The sequence below is a fragment of the Cyrtonyx montezumae genome, unplaced genomic scaffold (assembly GCF_038088225.1).
Source record: "Cyrtonyx montezumae isolate F1298 unplaced genomic scaffold, pur_monq_1.0 scaffold_7, whole genome shotgun sequence".
Classification (NCBI taxonomy): domain Eukaryota; kingdom Metazoa; phylum Chordata; class Aves; order Galliformes; family Odontophoridae; genus Cyrtonyx; species Cyrtonyx montezumae.
Window position 1 is genome coordinate 5144304 of NW_027072078.1, and position 15779 is coordinate 5160082.

The window sequence follows — 15779 nt, forward strand, 5'->3', positions numbered from 1 at the left end:
ATGCCGCTTAATCTTTATAGATAATCTTGCTGACTCTTGCTGAAGTACCAACCTTTGTTAAAAGTAATTATGGTGTAAGTTTTATTACATGTAAGAACATACAGTTTAAGTATTGGTACATAAGTTATCTCCAAGTTTGTTTTTCAGTAGTGCACTTGATAATAATTAACATTTTGCAGTGTAGAAGGCTATAAGCTGTTGAGCTGAAATGACTGAATTGAAAAATGCAGCATCAATGACCAAAGCTACTTCTGTTTCAGATGTTTCTATGAAATTGCTTCTAAGGCACGGGTCGAATGAATTAATTTTAATTTGATACTTACCCCACCTTGAAGCTTTTGTTATAGCATCATAGATCAGCTTATGTTGGAAGGGACCTTAACCATCATCCAGTTCCAGCTCCCTTGCTGTGGGCAGGGTCGCCACCCCACTAGGTCAGGCTGCCCAGAGCCCCATGCAGCCTTGCCTTGAGCTCTTCCAGGGATGGGGCACCCACAACTTTGCTCTGCAGCCGATGCCAGTGTATCACCACTCAGATAAAAAAAAAAAAATTTCTAACATCCAGTCGAAATCATCCCTCTTTTAGTTTAAAGCCATTCCTGCTTGTCCTCACTGCATACCTGTGTAAAAAATCTGTCTTCCTCCTGTTTATAATCTTTATCTAATATTGTAAGGCCACAGGGAGGTCTCCCTAGATCCTGCTCTAGACCAAACAAGGCCGGCTCCTTCAGCTTTTCTTCATAAGAACTGTGTTCCAATTTGCTGGTAATCTTTATGGCTCTCCTCTGCGCTTCCCCCAACAGCTTTATGTCATTCTTGTACTTGGGGGCCCTGGGCTTGCATGCAGTATTCCAGTTAGGGCCTCATGAGAGCAGAGTAGAGGATCACCTCCTTCGACCTGCTGGCTGCCCCTCCTCTGATGCATCCCAGGATGCAGTTGCCTTCTCGGCTGCAAGTGCACACAACTAATTTGTGTTGAGCTTTCTGTCTACTAGGATCCTCAAGTCTCAGGGCTGTCCTTAAGGAGTTCTCCCAGTCTGTATGCATAACTGTTTACAAACCACATTGCCCTGACTTAGGCCAAGCACAAGGTACTGTACCTTACTGAGTCTTGTTAGTTCCTCTAGGCCTGCTTCTCAAGCTTTTTCAGGCTGCTTTGGATGGCACCCCTTTCTTCTGTTGTATCAACTGCATCACTCAACTTAGTGTCTGTCAACTTGCTGAGGATAAGCTTGATCCCACTGTCTCAGTTGCTGATGAAGTGCTGAGGGGCACCAGTTGCAAGACATTCCTGGGAGGATACTGCTTTTCTTCAGCCTCCAACTGGGTATAGACCTGTTGACGACAACTCTGGCTGCAACCACACAAGCAATTCTTTACCCAACAAATAGTTCAGCCTTCGAATCTGTGTATTTTTACAACTTAAAGATAAGACTGTGATGTGGACCCATGTCAAAGACCTGATACAAGTCCGGACAATGACATCAGTTGCCTTCTTTTATCCACCAAGGCTGTTACTCCATCGTGGAAGGCCATCACGTTGGTTGTGTGATCTGCCCTTGGTTAAGCCATGCTGGCTGTCTCTTATCATCTTGTCTTGCATGTGCCTTAATATCCTTTCCAGGAGTTGAGCTCTTGGGTGACTGTTCATCAAGTGAGTTCATAGCCTTTGAGATGGCTTGTTGAAGTCCTCTTGGTTCTGCATCTGGAAAGAGAACAGTTCTTTTCTCCAACAGTTGAGAAAGTACATGCAGTGGTTATTTTTTATAATGATTTCTAAGTGGTTGTAAAATGATTTTTTAAATAATTCTATTTTCCAAATGATTTGTAAATGATTTTTATGGTTTTCGTATGGTTATGGTATGTAAAATGATGATTATTTCAAAATATTTTTAATATAATTCTGTGGTTGTTTTAGGAGTAGGTGTTTCAGATTGAGTCAGCAGTGGGCTCCTGAAGTGAAGTTTCAGTCACACCTGATCAGTGTGCTGCATGAACACTGCAATGTCTCAAAGTTCATCAGCTGCTCCTTTGGGAAGAAATGGATTGGTAAAATGGATCCAGAGGCATGATGATGTACCCTAGATACTAACTGGCACATAGTTTACAGGACTATCTCTAGCTTAATCCTGAGAATGCAGAACACAGAAGCCATTTACTTGCTTTTTCAAGCTGACACCTGTTCCCCCCCCCCCCCCCCCCCCCCCCCCCCCCACACACACACACACACACACACACACACACACACACACACACACACACACACACACACACACACACACACACACACACACACACACACACACACACACACACACACACACACACACACACACACACACACACACACACACACACACACACACACACACACACACGAATGACCATGTGTAGTGGAAATGTTAAGATATGGCTTTAAGTAGTGATGGAGCACCTGGTGGGAAGGCAGGGCCAACCCAGGTGCATGCAATCCATCTGATTTACTGGAAGGGTTGGAGCCAGAACCCACCCCTTCCCAGACCTCTTTTAAGGGTTGTTGGTGGAGGGAAGGGGGGTTTTGCTGGAGATCCTTGCATACCTGAGGCCTTTTGATGGTAAGCAGATTCTTCCCTATTTTTCTGTGGCCATAGTTGTTGAATTTGAGCAAATTCTCACTTGCTGCCTCCTAGGACCTTGCTTTCTTGCTGTCATTGCTGTGCACTATGTTCATCTGGTGCGATAGTAGCCTTAGAAAAACTACTTTTTAGCAGGTTATCATAGATATAACACAACTGCTTTATTTAGTTTTTCTGCAGCAGAGGAGAACATTTATTCGGTTCATAAATGAGGTTAAAGGAATAGTGATTTTGTAATTGAGTGATGCGTATTTGGGTAATATGCTCACAGTACTGTAAATTGATAAAAAGTTGAGGCTGTCATGCCTGCCTCTACTTTGAAATAGTTCCAACTGTAGGTGTCTACCTCCACCTTGTGGCAGCTCGTCAGAACTTCAATAGGAGGTGTAAGTGAATGAGTTCTGGTTTTGTAATAGTACTTGAGCTAGGCAGTGATCTCATAGTAGAAGAAAGAATTGCTTTGAACAGTGTGTTTTATTTTGCTCAGTTACTTATTATATCGTATTTTGGTGCAGCTTACTAAGAAAATAAACTTATGAATGTGGCTTTCATTGTAGGAATGAATGCAGTTTCCAGTAGGAAACAATAGGGAACCTTTTCAAGTTTTTTTTTTTCCCCCTTTTGTGTACCTCAGCTACCTAATTATCATCGTGCTTAGCTGCCTTTGGGGCCCTGCCTGTTCGCCATGCATCTGTCCCTTGCTGCCGAATTATGTTTAACAAAATGTAAATACTTTTGATTTTTTTAAAGATAGCTGCTGACCTCTGTGGTGTTAAGAAAGTGTCAGGTTAACCTCACTTCAGGTATTCACTGTTAAAGGGATGTCAGTGGAGAGCTTACTTTACATTACACATATATATATATATATGTATATATATAAATCTATGTATTTTTTGTTTTGGTTATCCAGTTCACTGTAATATGTTTTATAACTTAAGGATCTGCTAGAGTGGAAGGCTTGTTTTCAGATTAAATGCTGCAGTAGAGCAGTTAAATAGATTTAAAGCAATTTTTTGGGTTCTAGTACACAGTTGTGAAATGGTCTTTGTCCCTTTGGCAGAAATGCTGCTGATTGAGTGTGGAGCTGTCCTGGAAGAATCTGGGTTGCAACATCAGATGTCACAATGTAAAACACTGAAGTGATTTCATTCAGTTGTTTAGATCTTTAATGTGTTAATAGGATACATTGTTAATTTAACTACTGTTAGTTTCCAGTCTAATGCTCAAGCATATTTAGCGTTTCTGCAGAATTCAATCCTCGCTTCCATGAAGTTTTGAGTCCAGTTATTGTTTGTTGATGCTGACAGCTTTGGTCTTAACTATCAAACTGTAATGAAAACTTATTCTTTAAAAGCAAGAAAGCAGGAAAAACTGCTGCAATATGATTCACTCCACATGTCTCTTAGCTGGCAACTGCTTTGACTTACTGAGCTTTCCCGGTAAGCAGTCTCAGCTCTTTCTGCGGTGAACAAATTTGATTTGTGAACCTTGTGGGATTGATCCCCAGAAGCAGCACCAGGGATGAGCGTGTTGCTGACTTGAGTGAAGTCTACAATATTCTCAAAGCACGCAGTGCAATATCATTTAGGATCATGTTTCAGTAGATGAAATATGGCTCAAGTTACCCATGATAGGATATGTAATAGACTGTTGATTTCAAGTGCCAGCATTTCTTTGAAATGTATTTGTGAGTATATGGAGATGTTGGTTTGTAGATTGTGGTCAAGTAAAAGCTATACAGAAGTTTGTTTTACATACAGGCCTGTTAAGTCTGAGAGTAATTATGTGTTTGTTTCCAAATGGGTGCATTATTAACAGTGGAGCTTGCATATGTCTTGAACAGTACAGGCTTTGTGTTTGTTGATGATGAAGTGGAAAAGACAATGGAAATAATTCCGATGCACTTATTTAGAGGTGCCTGTTTTGTAGCACATGAAATTCTCTTTTAGAAACTGTTTGATAGTTCTTATTCTTTCCTAAGGTTGGATATAAGGAAAAATCCTTTCCAGTGAAGGTGGTGAGGCACTGGAACAGGTTGCCCAAATATGTCATGCCCTATCCCTGGAGACTTTCAGAGTGGATCAGGCCCTGGGCAGCCTGATGTAGCTGTGGTGGTCTTGTTCACTGTTGGGGAGTTTGACTAGGTGGCCTTTAAAGGTCCCTTCCAACTTTAAGGATTCTGCAATTCTACGTGGACCCCAGAAGTGGGATAGAAGGAAAAGGAGATCTTGGCGTATGCATTCATCTAAAAATCAATCTGATGTTGAAGACAGACATTTGCATGTGATTGAAGTTAAATGTGTTTTAAATTATTTTATTATGGAGACAACTGGCCTAATAGATACATAATTAGCAGTGCTATTTTAGTGTGTTAGTGGAGTAAATGATGTTAGTGGCTGCATTTTTATCTGAATATTTAGTCTTGAGGAGACTTTTGAAATGCTTTTTCCAGCTTTTTATGCAGTTAGCACTGGAAAAGGTCTTGATAGATGTGGAGCGGGTACGTGTTAGAGCTTATTACTTGTCACTATACAGTGGGGTAATTGGCATTCTGTGAAATAAAATACTTTCACTGGGTAGGTGAATTACAACAGCAATAGCATATCAGTATATGATACAGGAGCAGCTGCATAACTTGTTTGTTTCTAGAAGAGTTGTGGTGTCTGATTCAAGAGATGGGCAGGTAATGAACTATCAAAAATATTGTGTATATACCAGATATTCTGGCTACCATCTACAGAATATATAATGTGACAACAGATGAAGTATGATTTTTGAAGGATGACTTTGGAAAGGTGTTTGGGTAACTTGTACTGTACAAATACTTATCATACAGCTACTTGAGAGTTCAAGTACTGGGAGCTTGTATTTTGATATTTTCAGTTTCTAATGCATTTGGAAAGTTTAAAGCTCTGACTTAAATTTAATTTTGCAGAGTTATAGCAATGGTCCACTTTTCTCTGAACTTTGTACTTTGTGTGACAAAATGAGGTTATGTGAATTTGCCATTTGCATTCAGGCCTACCACAGCAGGAGCTAAGGAAGAAATGTGGCTCGGGAGTATTTACTGATATTTTTTCTGCTTTTTTGTGTGTGTAATTGAGATAACTTGATGAAAATTGTCACCTGTGTACTGTTTGAACTGGCAAGTATATGAAACACAGCTGACCTAGCAATGGTGTGAATGCCTGTAGGGGAAGAAGCACATAGTGGTACTATACCTAGCACGTTTTTGTCTGGTGCTGTGTGGCAGCTCTTTACTTGCTGGATGAAGTCTTTGTGACATAAGTGGTTTTGTGGTTATCATTCAATGACCATCTGCAACATCTAATGTTTTAGTCTTCATAGAATGGACTGAGAAAACTTTGCATGTAGTTTGTGTTAAGTCATTGGACAGGAGAGAAACTCGGTGTAGTAACTCTGGTAAGTTCTTTTAATTTTTTTTCTCACTCTATAAAGTTTCTATGCGGTGAATTGGGAGAGATCAGTTCCGCTTAAGTTGTGCCATGCTTTGCTGGGAATCTGACAGAGTGAGATGATCTTACTGTTGTTTCAACATCAAAACTGGTATTTTAGCCTCCTGATGTTTGAGTTACCGATATAAATAACACCTGGCAGTCACTGTCAGCTTATGGTTGGCTATTCCTGCTGAATGTCCCTGTAAGATTAGAGATTTCCTGTAATTAAATATATTTTTATATAAAAACACTAAAGTGTGGTAAACGCAGTAAATTTAAACAAAGACTTATTGCAAATAGCATATGTATGTTTGGATATTTGGCAAGACCGATTGACGTGGTTGTTCACTGTTAGTGCAGTTGGAATTCCAGTTGCAGTGTTTTATTGTTGTTCCTTCAAAGCCCTTAACAGAAAAACTGAGATTTACAGAAAAATGAAACCATTACTTGCAATGCACTATTTTGTATCGTGTGCTTTTGTTACCGTGTTTTCCTCAAATTGACTTCTCAAAGGGACCGAGAATCTTAAAATAGAGATTTCCAGTCTTGTAATGGCAGTATTTAAGTAGTCAATGAATTGCCAGTATATTTAATACAATACCAATGTACTAGTGATATCAAGAGATGCTCAGCAGAAGCTGTGTAAGTTTTTAAGCAACTTGAAAGCTAATGGGAGAAGGCCTTGTTTTCAGCACTGCCTTTTAAATTCAGTGTTTATTGAAATGTTGTTCTGCAAGAGCAGCCCAGCACTGCTAGACCTAATACTGTAGACTTTCTTTGTGCTTAATAATATAAGGATAATATAAAACAGACTGCTTTGAAAGAAAAAGAAATTAATGTGATTTACTGCTGCAAATTAGAGCTCTGTTGTCATTTGGTTTATTAGGCGAGTGTGCTTGCTGAGATAGGATCTAGAGCTTCAGACATAGTGTGATCAAATATGAGCATCTTTTTTTCATACAAATATTTGCAAAATAGAAGGGGATCTGTTATTAACCTGTGTGCTGTTACTGTGAACATCCGAGTGATTTTCTATCCTACTTGTTATTTTTATCCAACGTTTTCCTTCCCAATTTGTTTATACTGAGTATATGAAGTTTTTGCTTTCTGTTATATCTGTCATATATCCTACGGCAGAGAACGCTGCTGACTGTTGCACCATCCTTACATACACAAGGGTACTTCAGTAAGAAGCTTTTTTCTTATGTGTTAGTGTTCAGATTTGCTGATTCCATCTCTTCTTTCATCTCAGGCTGACCTTCACACAATAGGAAAAGCTTGCCTTGGTATACCGAGAGTCCAGTAGCTGATAATTCATATGTGAAAACCCGGGAATTTGTGGGATTTTTTTTTCAAATTTTTTTAACTGCCAAAATGCTAGGCAAGGAAAAATGTTTGAGTGGTTTTTACTGTGCTGGGAGATAAGTACAGTGGTTGCCATATAAATGACAAATTGTTTAAAATGTGATTGCCTTGAAAGCTTTAGGTTGCTTAGAAGTATAGCTTGTAGAGTTTGTGTTAAGTGGAAAGGATCTTGCTATTGTAATTCAATCTGTCTGTAAGCCGAAGATCTCCTCTGGTATTTGCTGACAATAGTCCTCAGCAGCAATTCCTGGAATCATCTGATAAGTCTCAAGTGTTTCATGGGTGTCTGGGGCCTGCTGGAACACGGAGTATTGTTTTGGCATCTGCACTCTTAAACCATCTTTCTTTAGATTCCTGTTTTTTTCAAGATAGTGCCTCTCCTAAGCACTATATAAACACTTGGTATGAAGTAGGTTCTGACCTGCACAACGTGCAGCCTTGAGACATTAGATTGATGGAAATGTACTGTAGTTTTCAGTTCATCAGTTCTTTATCTGTGAAGTGAAAGATGAAGTTAACTAATTCCAGGTTACACAATAGATGTGGAGTAGCATAATGCGTGTAGACCGAAGTTCAGCTTAGCACTGCAACAGGAAGAATTTTTCTTTTGTTGTCCCTTCTGTCACTATGCAACTATCAAGTTTGTTTGAAGAGACCTCTGTGCTGGGTAGCTTCTGCTAGAAAGTTTATGAGGTAATGTTACAACACCTTTTTAGCTGCATAAATATGCAGAGGTGGAAGTGCCTGCTTCCCTCTGTTTGTAGTCAGGAAGCCAAACGTGTCGAGAGAGGAAGAAATAACGCACTCATGAAATACATTTTTACCTGGTCTACTTAAAATGCCGTAGCATATCTTTTCAGCTGCAAGCTAAGAGCTGTTTACTGGCAGTGTTGCTGCAATGCAGCTTTGTAGAATAACAGGAGGATGGTAACAGCAAAGGGAACTGAGTGTCAGCAGTTGCAGATAGAACATAAAGGTTAAGACTACTGTTAAGTAGAAACAGTACAAGTTTCTCAATAAAACACAAGATTTCTTGTTAAAAAAAGAATAAAAATTGCTTCCCTATTTAGAGTATTAATGACTTATGCAAGTGAGAGGAAGGAAAATGTGCTTTCCCCTCTTTATTGAGGCCCCATTGGTTTGAAATTTGTGTACCCAAGCTGCTCCACAGAACTAATAAATACCCTAATATTTGGATTAAAGATGTATTGTGTATGTGTGAGCTTGGTAGGAATATTTTGATGGGTTGAAATTTCACTGACGAATAGAAGTGTAAAGTTAATATTTTCCTCATTTTTCTCCCATCTTTAATAGTCTGGATGAACTGTGTCTGTTCTAAGCTTACGCCGCGTAGCATTGAGAAGTCTTAGCAGTAGGGGAGATTCTCTTGCACGTACTCCATATGTGCTAAGTGTGAATGGTAAGGATTTCTGAAATGATTGCTGCAGCTATGATTTCTTGTTAGTTTTCAACTGATCTTTCTACTTGGTTTTGAATGAAGACCATGGGAAAAAGATTCTCAGGATGGGAAAGAACTTTGTGAAATGTGAGGGGGGGAAAAGACATTAGGACATGATACACTAGTGCTGTTTGGGTAATCTTACGGAGTCTCTACACTTGCATGTCATTTGGTCAGTTGAATTAGTCTTGCTTCTGCCAACTTGAGATATGTGGGGAAAAATGGATGTTTCTTTGTGACTGACAGTTGATTGTGAAGTCTAGTTCACAGCGCTCTAAAAATTAGTTTATTGACTTTGAGATTTAGGCCTTATTAATGGCAGTGATGTTAGATCAATGTTGAACTGTCATACTTGAGAGAAAGAATTGAATCAGATCATCGTAACTGTTCTTTTTTTGAGAAAGATTGCAGTGGACTGATAATTAGAGTATCTGCTGTCGTATTGAAACAAACACTTTTTGTAAAATGGGGCATGTCATCTAAATGTTGTGCATGTGCCCATCCCCTTTGTGTGATTATTCATGTCATTTAGATTTTTTCATCAGGTGTTGGCAGTGTAAGCTCTTGTTTTGCTTTTGCCTCACCACTGAGGGCTCTTGAAACAGAATTATTTTGTGAACCGAATGCTTTCATAGAGTAAGAGTTGCAGTATGCAAAAGCAAACTCTGAAGGGAAGTAATAGGTTCTCTGCTGCTTTATACATAGTACCAAGCTGACTACAAACAAACATGAAGTTAGTCAATTTGCTTGGGTTGTCTTGTTTGATAATATTTGATTTTTTTTATTAGTTAAATTTGATAAACTTTCATAGTATTGTTAGCAATATCATAAACTTACTTTTCAAGTCATATTGAGAAGTGAAATGCACTCTTGGCCCGAATCCAAAGTTAGATGTTTGATTAACTTGTAATTGATTGTAGTTTCTACACGTAGCTTCTTTGTTACCAGATGCATCTGTACTGCAGAAAAGTGACAGTTGCATGACTAGTCTGTTATGTTGCCCTGTGTCCCAGTGAACATGAACAGTATTTTATTTCTTATGGAAACAGAAAAGGGATACTTCTATTTACAGGAACATCAAGTAAGTTTTTCAAAATGACGTGCTTATTTATTCAATTTTAAGAAGTATATGTTGTGTTCCCAGAACAGAAAATCTGTAATCGTTTCTATTCTTCCATTTTGTGTTTGTCTTAATTGATTTGCAAATACTGTCTACAGAGGGTGTCAGTCAGGCTTTCAAAATGTGCAGTCATCCACCTGGGATTTTTGTTTTCAGTGTTACTTTGTGGTAATGCAGTTCAGGACCTGAGCAGGCTCTACAAATTCCCCAGATGAGCTGAAACTGGGAAGCTGTCCTGACGCTGCAAGGGAGCAAGGTAGAGAGCTCCAGTTTTCTGTAGGAAGCGAATATCTAGATTTGGTTTATCCCAGTTTCAACCTAACCCAAGTACTGGGTCAGTAATCATGTAAAACGGTTCGGGTAAGTGGTGTCATGCTTTTATAAGACATAAATATATTTTGCATCTATATGTTACTATTAAATTATTCATGCATGCTAATATGTTTATATCCTGCTTTGTCCTAAGAAAATTAAAGTAAAAAGCAAGTGGAGGAGAAAAAAGAGGAAGAAGGTGGTACTGAGACTATTAGCATTCACAGGGAGGACTGTCATGGTGAGGCAGCTGACCGGACATCATCACTATTTTGGTTGTTTCTACTGAATGCGTATCCTTCAACATGCTATTTAAATCAAGGATTTCTTACTGATATCTTCTCACTGATAAATAAAATCGAGGGTTATTTCATCCCTTATTGCTATTGAAATGAGCTGGTGAGTACTACTGAACTACTTATTTCCTGCTTAATCTATAGGACAGCTTGAAATCCATCTTGGTTTCTTGACAGTGATTAATTTGGGTTCATTCTCACCCGGTTTGAGGGTAAGTCCCAATTCATAGAACAGTATGCGAGTTTTTATGAAAATCAAATCAGAAATATTGCGAAAATTATTTGGTTGACAAGAAAAATGCCTTAAAAATTCCTTTTCCTTATGCTTACTGTACTTATGTAACTACATGTTAGTCATACGATACAAAGCCTGTGTATGTTTACCTGCATCCATGTGCAGCATGCACCTGTTCTGTGGTTTTGCAACATGGTAGTATGCAGAGTAGAGTACACAAAGCAGAGACTTCATTGTGGCTTCAGTGAAAATTACAAAAGATAATTTATGTTGAAACTCAAGCTGTTTTTTTTGTCCCATCTGAATGTGAAATGTCAAAGACTAAAACTCGTTTTAATTCTCTTGCTTAATATGATAGTACCTAATCCAAATGGAGTGGGATGTGTTTTCAAGGTAATACTTCCTAAGATGCGTTCAGCAACAGTTTAAGAGAACTTAGAATGTATAAGTAAACTCTATTTCATCATTAGCGCTTCATGGCTCATTAGTTTTAACATTGGAAATTGGAGTGGCACCTGGGTAAGAATGCATTAGATTTTCTGCAGTGCTGTCTATCTTGATATAACGCTGACTCTGTTATTCTTGCATTTAATGTATTCAAGTTGGCATGGTTGTGAAAGGCATAATTCTCATTACATGTGCTAAGCCAAGCAGCAAGGGAAACAAGCCTGACTAAATGCTTGGATTTCAACCAATGGTGCAGCAAACTGATGCTGGTTCTGAAAAAGAAAACTATTCCTGTATTTTCATCAGCTTGAAATACTGAGTGCTTTAACAAATAGTTTTAAAATGACAAAAATGAGGATGCAGTTTTTGCAAGGTTATGATCGTCGGTTTAAAGACATCAAAATGAAAATGACTGTGAGTGATGTGGGTTCTTGTTACTAATGACAATTGGCTCTTTTTACACTGAAGGACATCCTGTGCAGCACTTGTATTTTGAGAGTTGATGCAGTCCTTGGCAGCAGCAAACAATAAAAATGGATAAAAGATTTTTGATACCAGTAGCTGCTTCAAGAACTCCTGTAGGTCAGTTTTTTCACAATGCTTTAAAGCTAAGAAAGTTGCATCAGCAGAGTTCCACTTGTCCTTGAGAGCCCGATAGCAACGTTGAACTCCTCGCTTTCACTGCAGCATCTAATTGTCCCACTGTGTTGGTGGGCTGGCAGTGCTCTAAATAAGAGTACAGCTCTGTTCCTGGAAACAAATGATTCTCTCTTAGACAGCTGAGCTTTTTCCATAGCTTTCTTTTCCAAATACCTGTGGAGTTCATGGCCATTTATTAGCATGTGTGACAGCTTAAAATGAATTTTGTCAACAATTACCATTTAGGTAAGTGGTGGTCTTTATTGGTGGTGCTGTAACAAACATTGTCTCTGAAGATAAGTTTTGTGTGTCTCAAAATACCATATGAACTGCTAGCTACTATCCAACACACATTAAACACACACCTTTACATGTAGAATGTAATATGTGTCTCTGTTCCTGTAACATCAGCCACCTCTCCATTTTGCCTGTGTATCTGCAAGGTACTTGGTCTTCCTTCCCAGGTGTAAGCTTTTTTTTGTGTAAAACCTTAATTTTTGAGTTTTTTTTAATTTTTTTGTAAATGTTTAAACTTATATCTACTGTACTGTGAACCTGTTTATATGCTGGTGAGGTAAGTCTCAGATCTTCTATTTCTCTCTCTTTTTGCTGTGTCTTACTATGTCACACTGCTGGTAGTTAATTCCAGGGCAGATAAATACATTGCTTGTGAGAATGGAGAATGTGCATAGTAAAGTATCTGTCCATTTGAGGGAAGTAAAGCAATTAAAATGATTTAACCATTATAATTTATGCACATAATTTTATGCATAATTTGTACATAATTTTCAAGTATTTGAGGGAGGAGAAATTGCTCTGCTGGGGACCTTGAACTCAGAAACTGGAGAGGTGAGTTATAAGACATGAGAGACTATGGTAAGATTTAGTTTCATGATTTTTCTTTTCATTTTAATTGTTACTATTTTATGGGACTGTTTTTTGTGACAGGATTAGCCCTAACCAAATCCTTTGTTTTCAGGGGGAACTTAGCAGCTAGAGTAGAAGCTTGATGGACTGTGCTTGGGAAAAAAACCTGGCTTTCGGTGCATCTTGCTGCATCTAGCACATTGAGGTTTGCTTCATAATTTTTCTTGTAATTTATACTTTTTTAAGGAACTCACAGATGTAATAGACTGCTGTACAGTGTTAGCAGTTCACTGACCAAATACGTAAATCCATGAGACTCAGAGGTCTTAGGTCTCTGTAACACATGTTCATACTTGGGAAGCTTCTAGGCATGTCTAAGAACACTGCAGATGACAAGCTTTGGTGGAACTCCACAAATTGTTCACTAAGCTTTTTTTAAACTGGGAGAAAAGGTAACCTAACCTCCTCGATGAATCAAGACTGAACTGTACTGAGCAGCCTGGAAATGGGTCCAGGAAAACTACAGCTGTTGTTCTTAACCATATTAAAATGCTACTCTCTATCACTTCATTACGCTTGCTTGTAGCCCAGGATCAGAACACTGAAGCAATTGTTTTTTGTTAGTTTGTAGTTGATTTATCTGTTTTGCTGAAGCAACTGTGGTTTCCTTCAAACAGTGCAAAATAATGTTGTAGGTAAATCGTGAATCCATGCTTGATGAACGTAGTCTCCGATTTAGGAAAACACTTAGGTAAATGTTTTTAATTCCCAGAAGTACTTTGAGTATTGTTATTATGGGTTATGAAGTATATTACATAATGTGTTGCATGGTTTTCATGGAACTTGGTTTCAAAACAGTGGTTTTCTAAAGGCCGATAGAACAAAAACCTGAGTTTACCAAGTAACTGCTTAGGTTTAACTAATACAGTGTGTGAGACAGCCAGACTGGGGGCGTAGTTTGGGCTTTATCTATGATAACAGTATACATCGAATTTATGGTGTGTTCAGAAATGGATTTTGTTTTTGGTCACTGCAGTTTTTTTAATGAAACATGAAATCAGTATGCATTTTCATTAACAGACACTATTGTTCTTTATTTCTATCGTAATATAACCTTAAAGAGCTGCATTTTACTACTTTTTCTCAGCTGTTTTGAGGAGCACATAACCTTAGAGTACTTAATCTATTGTTTTGGTAGAAAAAACATACATAAAAGAAAACCCATCTGTCTGCATTCACATGTGGAAGATAATGGGACGGGAGAACAGGCTTAACAAAACAGGAGTTTTCATCTGTGCCACTCAAGGCAGCCCCGTTGTATTGGTCTGAACTATGATAATCTGAAATTAATAGTGCTTAACTTTGTGTGGTGATTTTGAAAACATGTCAAACTGGTGGGAAAAGCTATCGGGAGAATTGTGGAAACCAGAAATATGAACTGAGTGGTTATTGCCTCTCCACAGGTGCCAGTTAGGATTTATTTATGCGTACAGTGGAAAGCTGATGAAGAGCTGTGAACGTAAGACAATTGAGTTAGAGCAGAGAATCCTTGGTTCAACAGCTGTACACTCATGTTTGAGAGAACAAAACCTCGCAGAGAGTTGTGCCAGGAGGTACTAAACTTGTGCAGGTAAACAGTTATATTTGTGAGACTGTAGCTTATGCATTTCTCAGACTAAGTAACCTATGAGCAGCAAAATTGAGCTCATCAACGGTGAAGTGCCTTCAGTCTTCTCTTGGCTCACTAGTGAAGAGGGGAAGGTACAGTCCATATAACCAGTTCAGTTGGTGCTGTGTCAGAGTGACCAAGGCTAATGTCAACAGCAAAGCTATCAATGCTTTTCACATTAAAACTGCATTCCTAAAACTAACTGGGCAGAAAACATGCAGTGTGCCTTGGGGATAAAAAACTCCAGCAACTGCAGACTCAAGATTTATGGAATGATAGCTGATGCAATACCATAACCATTCTTTACAAAGAGTGTTCTCTCATCTTATGCAGGCAAACAGGCACTCAAACACTTGTTCTGCAAATGCACAGGAGAGAAAAGGTTTTCGTCTAATTTAAACTTGCAGAAATAAATACTATAAGGTATTCTTCCTAGAGTTTGACATAATTTCATGTTTTTTTTCACATTAAGAGTAACTTATTTTTAATAAGACCTTGGAAACAATCAGCCTTAAAATTGAGGGCATCTACTCTTTTGTTTGCTATACTCTCTAATGTTTGATGAAGATTAATCAATTCTTTCTACGTTCTTTGCTACAAATATAAAGGCTACGAAAGCCTCTTAATCTATGTCTAAAGTGCTGTTGCTATTACTGAAATTGAATTCTCTGTGACCCTGTCACCAAATAGATGCAATAGACTCATTCTTTTTCACTTGGTAAGTATAGCTTTCCCATTAGCTTAACTGGCCAAATGCTTTGCGGTGTTAATTTACTTAATAAGGACTCTGAGTGTACTCCATTCCTTGTGCTCTCTTCCATCAGTCTGTAAAGGAACTGAGGGGGGGGGGTATTGGGCATTTGTGTGGGCAGCAGTTAGTCACATGCAGGGCTTTCAGCTTAAGAAGGATTAAAGCAGATTGGGTGCTGCTGGGGAATAAGTTGGCATCTTCACTTAAGAATTTTTCACAGCAGATCTTGGTTTAAGTTTTTAAATATTTTGGCATAAATTCACCCTGGAACAGCCAGGACCCTCCCTCAGCTTTAGCCCTGAGATGACTAAGTTATTTCTTTGAGATATACTTTATAGTTAAATTTGCAAATATTGCTATCAATATAAAATCCTGCAGTTTGCTTACTTTTGCACTAGAAAAAGTATATAATTAAGAACTTGATTATTTCTTGGGTAGACTACAGGTCTTTCAGCTATTTGTTTGTTTTTTTTTCAGGAATATGTTTAGATAGGGATTTGTATCACTTGAAAAAAAACTTGTCTCTATGATACTGTTATGTGTTTT